Here is an 11,718-nt window from a genome sequence, read left to right as displayed (position 1 = left end):
TTAAAATTAACCAAGGTTAGGGGTGTCTGGGTGGCTCAGTTGGTTGAGTGTCTGACTTCGGCTCAGGTCATGATCTCACAGCTTGTGAGTTCAAGCCCCGCACTGATCCTCTGTCCCCCTTTCTCTCTGTCCCTCCCCTGCTTGCACTCTCTCAAAAATACATAAACTTTTTTAAAAAGGGGGAGGGGGATAAAACTAACCAAAGGATACACAGCTCTTTGGACCAATTCACAGGTGGCAAGTTCCTGAGTTTATTGCCCCTGTTTTACTGTCCAGAGTGAGGTGAATATTCCTTACTCTGAATTGGGACTCCTGGGAATGTTGTTGGGAAGACCTTTTCTCCCTTGACATTGCAAGCATCTCCCCAAACCGTCCTGAGTCCATGTCTTTTCTTTACTCTCTCTTAAAGAAAAACAACTTTTTAAAAATTCAAGTAAAATGAACATGCAGTGTTATATTAGTTTCAGGCATACAGTATAATGGTTCAATAATTCTATACATTTCTCAGTGTTCATCACGATAAGTGTGCTCTTTTTCTTTTAAGTTCATTTATTTTTGAAAGAGAGAGAACACGCGAGGGGCAGAGAGACAGGAGGCCAGAGGATCTGAAGCCATCTCTGTATTGACGGCAGAGAACCCCAAGTGGGGCTCAAACTCACAAACCATGAAATCATGACATGAGTGGAAGTCGAACACTTAACTGACTGAGCCACCCAGGTGCCCCATGATAAGGGTACTCTTAAAAAATTTTTTTTTAAAATATTTATTTATTTTTGAGACAGAGAGAGAGACAGAGCATGCACAGGGGAGGGGCAGAGAGAGAGGGAGACACAGAACCCAAAGCAGGCTCCAGGCTCTGAGCTGTTGGCACAAAGCCCAACGTGGGGCTGGAACTCACGAACCGCGAGATCATGACCTGAGCCGAAGTCGGACGATGAACTGTGAGCCACCGAGGTGCGCTCATAAGTTTACTCTTAATCCCTTTCATCTATTTCACCCACCCCCTGGTCTACCATCCGTCTCCCATCTGGTAACCACCAGTATGTTCTTTGTATTTCAGAGTCTTTGTTTCTTTTCCCCTTTCTTCATTTGTTGTGTTTCTTAAATTCCACATATGAGTGAAATCATATGGTGTTTGTCTCTGACTTATTTCACTTTGCATAACACCCTCTAGCTTCATCCATGTTGTTGCAAGTGGCATTGTCTAGCTCTTTTTTTATGGTTGCGTAATATATGCATATGCCACATCTCCTTTATTCATTCATCAGTTGATGGACACTTGGGTTGTTCCTCTATCTTGGCTTCTATAAATAATGCTGCAGTAAACATAAGTGTGTATGTGTCTTTTCGAATGAGTATTTTTGTATTCCTTGAGGAAATACCCAGTAGTAGAGTTAATGGATTATACGGTAATTCTATTTTTAATTTTTTGAGGAACCTCCGTATTGTTTTCCCCAGTAGATGCGTCAGTTTGCATTCCCATCAGCTCTGTGCAAAGATTCCTTTTTGTTCAAGTCACAAAGAGGATCAGATGCCACCTGACAGTTTGAACTCTGTAGAAAGGTATTTCTTAACAAGGTAACATACATGCATGCATGCATACATTTTATTTATTTATTTATTTATTTATTTATTTATTTAACATTGTTTCATTTTAGCACGAATAGGGGAGGGATAGAGAGAGCGGGAGATACAGATTCGGAAGCAGGATCCAGTCTCTGAGCTGTCAGCACAGAGCCTGACGTGGGGCTCGAACTCACAAACTGTGAGATCATGACCTGAGCCCACGTTGGATGCTTAACCAACTGAGCTGTCCAGGCGCCCCTGATCTCTCCTTCTTTAAAGCTCTGAGTATATAATTGTGGAAAATGTCCTCCTACCCAAGGAGTTTCTTCAGACCCCAGTGCAAACTCTCTCATTTTGGGCAGAGGTGTTTTTGCTTACATTTATTGAGCACTACCTATGTGCCAGATGCCAAGTCGCTGTGCAAGGCGCTCTTTACATGGGTCATTAATCCTTAATCATGATGATGGTACCAGACATATAGCACCCCCCTGTGCCGGACACTGTTCTAATCTGTTTACATATATTCACTCATTTGAATCCTCATTATAAACCCTGTGCAGTGCTACTTTTACAATCTTCATTGTGCAGAGGACCACCCAAGGCTTCCAGAAGTAACAAACACAAACAGACCTGCCCAAGGTCTGACCATTGATCTCAGCTCTTCATAAACCAGGGCAGGACAATGATCCTCTCTTTACAGATGAGGACGTTGGGGTTCTCGCAGCCTGAGGGAAACTGCTCAAGGTTAAGAGCAAGTACACAGCACACCTGCAAACCAAACTCACATCTTCCTCATTCCTGAGCCCAGATCCTTTTCATTTTGCCGTTGTGTGTTCCCAGAGGCAATTCTGCCTTGTCATAAACTGCAGACCGTGGCACTTTTGATGAAAGAAAAGTTTGCCAAATGAAAAGCAGATTAATGAGATATTTGGGATGCCTTGCAGTAAATAAATCTCTTTTGAAATTCTCATCTTCTCCCACTCAAATTGCTAAAGCCATAACAGTAACAATTACCTCAACCTGGTCAAGGCTGTGTGGGAGTGAACTCTTTGAATTTTATTGCTCAGGGTAGACACGGGAGACCAACAAAACTTCGCTGTAGCTTCCTGAGCCATAGGTCAGAAACTGAACATATCAGATGTTGGCTTTCCCCAGTAGCCTCCTGTTGCCCCTCATGTGTTAGCCGTGTCTAGGAACATCATTACTTTAGGAGAGAAATAGAGCTTAAAACTAGGTCAGCATTAAAAATATTAGAAATGTCAATGCCAATCTGTTTTCCCGAAAAGCTGAAACCTAAAGAATCATTTGACCGTGACTGCCTGAGACTTGAGGGGAGTCTTTTTTTTTTTTTTTTTTTTTTTTTTTTTATAATGGGTAACCTTAGATACTCCCTGGGAATTGTCAATATCCCTGGTATAACTGAGATTTCAGAATAGAAATGCAATTATTTCTGTGTGATATAGAACTGAATTTGAAGCCAGATGCTCACATATATATTCAAAAAGGAAGTTTGTGATGTGGTGCCTGAGTGTCTCAGCTGGTTGAGCATCTGACTCTTGATTTCTGCTCAGGTCATGATCTCATGGTCTTGAGTTTGAGCCCTGCCTTGGGCCCTGCAGGATAGTGTGGACCCTGCTTGGGATTCTCTCTCTCCCTCTCTCTCTCTGTCCTTCTCCCCCACTCACCTGCATGTGTTCTCTCTCTCTCTTTCTCTCTCTCAAAATAAATAAACGTTTAAAAGAATGAAGGAAGTTTGTGTCTACTCATGGTAGGCGTCAAGGTGCTGAGGGATATGAGGATAAACAAGAGTTTGTCCCTTTCTCTCAGGGTTACTAATCGATTAAGAGGAATAAGATGTAATTAGTAATAATCTGTACTCTGAGGGGAAACAAGCCATTTAGTTTTTATCTACCATAGACCCAGGTATTACATCAAGCACTTTAAGGACATGGCAGGATAGGAGGATTATCTCCATTTCTGGGGGAGGAAACTGAGGCTCAGAGTAAGTTGCTTGGGCCATTTGATAAATGCGGCTCTGACTCAAACTCAGGTAGTTCTAAAGACTGACCTGAGTTCCTTCCCTGGCATTCAGCTCTTAACTAGACAGGATGCGATTTGACCTTGAATGGCTTACCTTTTCAGGTATCCCTTCATGAGATTTAAAGGCTTAGGCAGTCAGCTCATTAAGTTGCATAAAATTTAGAGATGACCATTTTTTGACTTGGGGACGTTTTGAAGAACCCTGGCCAAATCAAACAATTGTCAGGTTTTTAAAAGGAATATGCAAAACAGAAAACTTCATTCATGCTTTTGTGTTTGTGGAGTGGGACTTATGAATGGGCTCTGGGTAGGGGACAGAAAGGGTCTGGATACCATTTGGCTATATTACTTGGTAACAAATAATGGTTTTGAATTGCAATGTGGTTATTTCAGAGTGGCCAAGTCAGCTCAGTAGAGTGGCCAAGTCAGCTCAGTAGGACTGAACAGTTTGACATGCCTACCTAAAACTGGGTGTGGGAGAGATATCTGTGACAAGGGAAGTAAGAGCCCCATCCCACATTGCCTTGGTTAGACCTTAGTTGGAAGACATTGCATTCAGTTCTGGGGAATGTACATTAGGGCAAAAAGTAACTAGGACACTTTCAGGAGAAAGATGAATGGCAAAGAGGAAATGAACCCTGGATGTTTGGAAGAATAGGGGTCTGTTGTTGAAAAGATTTGAAGAGCTGAGATAACAGTCTTCAAAAATTAGAAGGACCATCTTAATGGAGGGATGCAGATTTGTTATTTGTGGCCCCAAGGGATGCAACGAGAAACAGCAACCTCTGGGAAAGTAGATGTGTCCCTTACAAGGAAGTGCTTTCATATATATATATATATGTATGTATATATGTATGTATATATGTATATATATATATATATATATATACATATATATATATGTGTGTGTGTGTGTGTGTGTGTATGTATGTGTGTATATATATATGTATATGTATGTATATATATGTATATGTATATATATGTGTGTATATATATATATATACACATACATATACATATATATGTGTGTGTGTGTGTGTGTGTATATATATATATATATATATATATATATATATATATTTAAAATTTATATCCAAGTTAGCATATAGTGCAATAATGATTTCAGGTTTAGATTCTAGTGATTTGTGCCCTATGTATAACACCCAGTGCTCATCCCAATAAGTGTCTTCCTTAATGTCCCTTACCAATTTAGCTCATCCCCCCATGCACAACCCCTCCAGCAACCTGCAGTTTGTTTTCTGTGTTTGAGAGTCTCTTAGGTTTTGCCCCCCTCCCTGTTTTTACATTATTTTTGCTTCCCTTCCCTGCTATTCATCTGTTTTGTATCTTAAATTCCACATATGAATGAAGTCATATGATATTGTTTTTCTCTGACTTATGTTGCTTAGCATAATGCCCTCTAGTTCCATTTACGTAGTTGCAAATGGCAAGATTTCATTCTTTTTGGTTGCCGAGTAATACTCCATTGTGTGTGTGTGTGTGTGTGTGTGTGTGTGTGTGTGTGTGTGTGTGTGTATCTATCACTTCTTCTTTATCCATTCATCTGTCAATGGATGTTTGGGTTCTTTCCATACTTTGGCTATTGTCAATAGTGCTGCTATAAACATTGGGGTGCATGTGCCCCTTTGAAACAGCACACCTGTATCACAAGGAAGAGTCTTCTGTTATCCCCACTCAAATACAGAGAGTTGTTATTTTCTTGTTTGTTTTGTTTTTTGGGGGACAGAAATGTTGGATACCTGGGCCTTAAGTTGTTGGAATACGAGCCAAGTAACTACTTGGTAGAGGAAATTCATTGCAGAGGAAATTCAAGATAACCATTGAATTGGAGTACCACTGGGGACTGGATTTCACAGGCATCAAAGTTGTTTCCAACCCTGAGCATCTCAGAAGCTACTGGACTCTCCTTTTAGGCTTTGCCTCCACCTTGGTCACCATGGTTGGAATATGCTTTTAGCAGATGGATGGATGGACAGATGGGTGGATGGCAGGCAGAGGATGGAAAGAATCCATGATGGATGGCAGGGGAGGGAAAGAATCCATAATGGCAGAGCAATTACTTCGGCCCTTCTCATTTAGTCTGCCATTTCTATTTTCCCTTTCCTTTATATTCACAGACTTGCCTTAGACTGTGGGCTTGTGGAGGGCTAATGCGTTAATCACGATCCTCAACTTAGCCCACCATCTCATGCCACTGGGTTCTTAGAAATGATACTTGAAATGATTTTATCAAGTATCAAATCAGAGATCAAGTATTGTCACACTCCGGCACTAAGACAATCTGACTTGACTGCTTACATAAACTCTAGGTTTGTGAAACTTTTGGATGCCTCCTCTCTCTGGTGAAGACAGAACCTGAATTCTTTTCCAGATTTCAATGAGATGGAAATTTTGGGTCATCCAAGTGACAGAGAATCCATCAAAGGGTTTTATACACACTTGAAAGTACCTTTGAAAATTACTCATCTGCTAGTACATGGCTGCTGGCTCTGTGTCAGGTAGGAATGTTCAACTGTTTTGAGCCTCTACTGGCTTTTTACCCATATACACACTCAATGAGATTGACAGAAGGCTTTTGCTCACAGCCTGCAGCCGAACTCTTGTAGAGTCAACCAATAAATATCCCAGCAAAAAAAGTGGGAGCTGACCATTTTATCGCTTTCCCTGGGGCAAACACCATGGGCTAATGGCAACATGTAATCTTCAGTGACCTCACTTGTCACACCTAGAAGCAGGTTTCTCTTTAATCCATTACAGACCTGTAAATATCAGAGAAGCATAATTTATAGACCAAGAGGCATTTTAAGTGTGGGATTTGTGGGAATTTCACATTCCCCTCCTCATTGAAGATATACCACCCATCTTTTGGCATGGACACTGAGACCATGAATCTCATTTAGTTCCATGAATTGATGTCAAAGGTGTTAGGTTCATGGAGATTTTCAAAGCCCTACTAAATAGGTTTAGAGGGAGATATGGCTCCATTAAGATTATTCCTTTTGGCCAGGGTTTTTTCTAGGCACCAATAATCATCTAACTCTGCTTCATAAAGCTTGCTTCACTTGCTTACAGTTTATACTCCTAGCAGCTGAGTCCCTGGTGAGGTGTCCTTTCTAGTTGTGCATTTTACTGCAAACTCTGGGCTCTTTTATAATTAAACTTTGATTACTCTGGTTTTTTTTAACTCCTTGAGTCTCATCTCAGTTTGTTAACATTGCTAATTTGCAATGGGTATATATGTTTTGTGTTCTTTCTTTAAAAAAAGTTTATTTATTTATTTTGCATGAGAGAAAGAATGTGAGCCGGGGCTGGGGCAGAGAGACAGAGAGAGAGAGAGAGAGAGAGAGAGAGAGAATCCACAAACAGGCTCTGCACTTTCAGCACAGAGCCCAAGGCAGGGCTTGATCTCACATACTGTGAGATCATGACATGAGCTGAAACCAAGAGTCAGACCCTTGACTGACCGACCTCCCCAGGAGCCCCTGTTTTATGTTCTTAATACATTGCTTCACCCTGGGACACCATCTCTGGAAGAGCTTGTCTGTTGCAAATTTCTGAAGAAGTTGAATATTTATTTTCGATACTTTCTCACCACCATGGCCAACATCTGTCTCCCTGCCAGATACCATTCTTTCCTTTCCCAATTTCCACATCTCCTATCCCATGAAAAAATGGCCCACTTCTCAGCCTCTTTTCCCCTAGTCCTTCTGAACACAGGGGCTAATAATGGCTGAAATGAAGGTAGTGCTTCTCAGAAGGTTTAAGTATTCAAAGGACTGAATCTCTATGGCTAAATTTTAGGCAATGGAAAAAATCATTTGAGAGGGAGATGAAGGGAGTTGGGTTGATGACACAGGATGACCAGGGCTCTCGCTTTGGTTCAGGCATGTGGGTGTGGTGCCAATTCTGGGATAGATGCAGAGATAGCACTTCAGTGCTGGGATGAGGAAAAGATACGTAATGGGTCAGGATATTGTTTGGTCTAGAGAAAAAGAAGATCCTGTGTTTTGGCATTTGATTTATTTGAGCTTTGTTTTTGGGAGTTGGGGGAGCCTGTAAGGGAGGTAGCTCATACTAAGTGCAAGGAGCTGCAGAGATTCCAGAGATAAGGAATCATAGCCTCCTCTTCTCAAGGATTCATACCGTGTTGGGGGTGAATGAGACACATTCATTAATAGACTGATCCAAAGACAGGATATGGAAAGAGCTATCAGAGGTACAACTACAAGTGGTCCATTCTCACTAGGACGCCGGGAGAGGCTTCTTTTCCAAAGTAGGATTTTAGTTCAACTTAAAAACAAATGGTACTTTGACAGACCTGTAAGTACCCAGAACACACTGATGGTCTCACCGGAGGGGAGGGGGTGGGGGGATGGGCACAGTGGGTGAAGGGGAGAGGGAGGTACAGGCTTCCCATTATAGAATGAATGTCATGTGGATAAAAGGCACAGCATAGGGACTATAGTCAATGGTATATAATAGCGTCACATGTGAAAACAAAAACAAAATACAAATTGCTCTTTGAAAATCTGTACTTTTGAAAGAAATGACTTGAGCAAGGAAGGTGCTCTGTTTGAGGTGGGGAAGTCTGGCCCCGTAGCGTGGAGATGAGAAGATAGGTGTTGTGTTGTCGCCTGGAAAACTCAACAGGGACCTTAATCATGCAGAGCTTTGAATACTGGGTTGAATGTTCTAGATTTTAATTCAGAAGCCATTTACAATTTGAGCAGGAGAACAATGTTCTTTCAGAAAATAACTATGACCAGGATGGGTTAAAGACTGGCGATGATGTACTCATTGGTCTACAATTGGGGGAAGAGTGGAAGATTGCCTCTAATTAATTAGCGGTGCATTGTACCTTCAGGCGCAAAGTAAGCAGTCTATCTCGATGCAAAAATCTTCTTCCCGTGTATGCATTCTTTTTCATCATGGAGCGAATATTTCGCAGTGAAGTTACCTTTAAGATACTAAGAACAAAAGCTATTTGAGGCAAATGTTTCAGAACCTTTTGTTGCTTTGCACAGACCTGTGAGCAAATAGGATTCAGCTCAAGCATTTTCTGTAGTATTTGGTTCTGCAGGAGCTGTCACGCTATTATCTAGACTTTTGTCTTGGCTAGACTCTGGCTCTTGCCACCATTATTATTCAAAGACCTGGAGTGTCGACAAGGAAATCAAAATAGCAACATGAGAGCCAAGAGTTTTTCCTCCTGTTGCTTGAAAAGTTTTCGAAAGATTGTTTCCTTTGTATTCCTTGAATTCAGAATATAAAATCCTCCCAGACCTCTCCTCTTTACCGGGTCACACATTTCAAGAGACAGTGAAATTATTTTCCAGTTGTTTTTCAGTTTAAGGCAAGTGGCTTAGGAACTCCCAAGCCCTCCCTCTGTTGAGTCTATTTAGAAAAAAGAAACAAAACAAAAAATGAAGTAAATGCCATGTAATCCCAACTATATCATCCTGGTATAAAACTCCCAACATAGCATGGTAGGAAAAGGTGATGAATTTTTATCTAAGAGATCTGAGTGCTAACTCTAGTTTTGTATGTGGCGTGATAGTTTTGTTAGGTCTCATATCTCATGGGGAGTGATTAGGATTTTTCTACATGATCTCTGTGCTATTCATTGGTACTGTTCAAGATTATTTTTGCCTAAGAAATTCAGAAGATGGGGAGACACTTAAGATCGTGATCAACAATTTTGGCTAGAAGCAATGTGTTACTTTTGGGACAGAACATTCAATGGCAGTGTGAAACTCCGGAATTCTTTGTCAGTGAAGGCTGATAGTGGTGGCTTTTATCCACCTGAATCCAGGAATGAGGACAATGAGAAGTGGAACTTTGGCCAGCCCACAGTGGGTGCGTACAAGGAGTAGGAAGTGAACTTTTATTATTTTAAGCTACTGTTTTTTGGGGGAGTTATTTGTTACAATAAAACAATTAAGCTTATTCTTTAAAAATTAAAAAAAAATATTTATTTTTGAGAGAGACAGAGAGAGAGAGAGACAGAACATGAGCAGGGGAGGGGCAGAGAGAGAGAGAGGGAGACGGAATCTGAAGCAGTCTCCAGGCTCTGGGCTGTCATATGAGGAACCCAGGTGCCCCTAAGTTTATTCTAGACTGATATGGTCCCCAGAGAGTTTGACTGTGATGAATGGGGTAAAGAAGATGTTTCCTTTTGTTAAATTAAGATTTTACTAAGTTTTCTATAGATAAATGTTGTAGGTGCTTGGAGGGGAAGTAAGTTTTCTATCATTGGAAATAGTGAGATATAGACTAGGCAACTTCTTGAAGGCAGTGCTGTAGAAATTGAAGGTGGTTGTGTGATATAGTAAGAAATAGGTGTTTGCTCCTGGCACAGAGCTCCTAAAACTCTTGGAATTTCCCAAGTCATAAGAGCCATGAAGGTGGCTTATGTTAATGACACAACTTTGGAAGCGCCGTTGGATAGAGACTGGTTCAGGGAACCAACCACGTAAATAGAGGTTGGCACTTTCAGTCCCACCCTCAACTTCTGGGGAGGGGAGAGGGGCTGGAGGTTAGATCAGGCCTCACTGGCCAATGATTGCATCAATTGCGCCTATATAATGAAGCCACCATAAAAACTGAAAAGGGCGGGATTCACAGAGATTTGGGGGAGATTTGGGGAGATTGGCATGGAAGCTTCATGCCCTTTCCCCATACCTTGTCCTATTCATCTCTTCCAACTGGCTGGTGGAAGTTCCTGAGTTATATCCTCTTAGAATAAGCTGGTAATCTAGTATGCAAAATGTTTCTCTGAGTTCTGTGGGTCACTCTAGCAAAATAGCTGAACTCAAGGTGGGGTAGGCTGTTGGAACCTCCCAACCACAGCCAGTTGGTAAGAAGCACAGGTGACAGCTTGTGTCCGAGGTGTGTGTGTATGTGGAGCAGGGGTAGGTTGGGTGGGTTGGGGAAGTCATATAGGATTTACCCCTTACCCTGTGGAATCTGATGCTGTCTTGGGGGTAGACAGTGTCCACATTGAATTGAATTGTAGAATGCACAGCTGGTGTTGGAGTATTGCTTGGGGAAGCCACTCCCTTGCACGTTACAATTGGTGCCAGAATCTTAGATTCGATTAGAGATCTTCAAGGTCCTTCTAGCTGCTAGTCTAGCAGCTCCTGAGGATAACTTTTGAGCCTTACACTGGTTTATGGAGTGTTTTTTTCCCAGTAACTTTCTTGCTCTCCCATGGATAGCCAAGAGGGTTTACTAAATGTGCCTTCCATGGATACTTGCACAGGTGCTAAGAAAAATTTGTTTGGAGAAGCAAGCTAATTCTTTACCTGAATCCCATAGCCAGCCACATCTATTTTTAAACAAGTACTCCTAGTCCAGTTTTTTTTTAATTAAACTAATTTTTAGTTAACTCAAATAACTAGTTTAAATTAAACTCACTTAACTAATTTTTATTTTTATTTTTTATTTTTATTTTTTATTTATTTATTTTTTTAACATTTATTTATTTTTGAGACAGAGAGAGAGCATGAACAGGGAGGATCAGAGAAAGAGGGAGACACAGAATCTGAAACAGGCTGCAGGCTCTGAGCTGTCAGCACAGAGCCTGACGCGGGGCTCGAACCCATGGACCGTGAGATCATGACCTGAGCCGAAGTCGGACGCTTAACCGACTGAGCCACCCAGGCGCCCCACCACTTAACTAATTTTTAGATCATTGTGCATTCACGTGCTGTGTAAAAAATAATACAGAGAGATCCTATGTAAACTTTACCCACTTTGGCCAATTGAAACATATTACAAAACTATAGTATAATGTCACAGCCAAGACATTGACCTTGATAGAATCAAGACACAAAACATTTTCATGACCACAAAGATACTTCATGTTGCCATTTTTATGGCCACACGTACTTCCCTCTCACTCTTACATACTACCCCTTAACCACTTAACTGTTCACCCACTTTCCATTTCTATAATTTTGTCATCTCCAAACTGTTACATAAATGGAATCATTTAGTATGTAAGCTTTTGGGATTGGCTTTATTTCTCTCAGCATAGTTCTCTGGAGATTCATCCAGGTTCATTCCTCTTTTATTGCTGGGTAGAATTCC

The sequence above is a fragment of the Panthera onca genome, chromosome A1, assembly GCF_046562875.1.
Source record: "Panthera onca isolate mPanOnc1 chromosome A1, mPanOnc1 haplotype 2, whole genome shotgun sequence".
Classification (NCBI taxonomy): Eukaryota; Metazoa; Chordata; class Mammalia; order Carnivora; family Felidae; genus Panthera; species Panthera onca.
Note: the sequence above shows the minus strand (reverse complement) of the source record.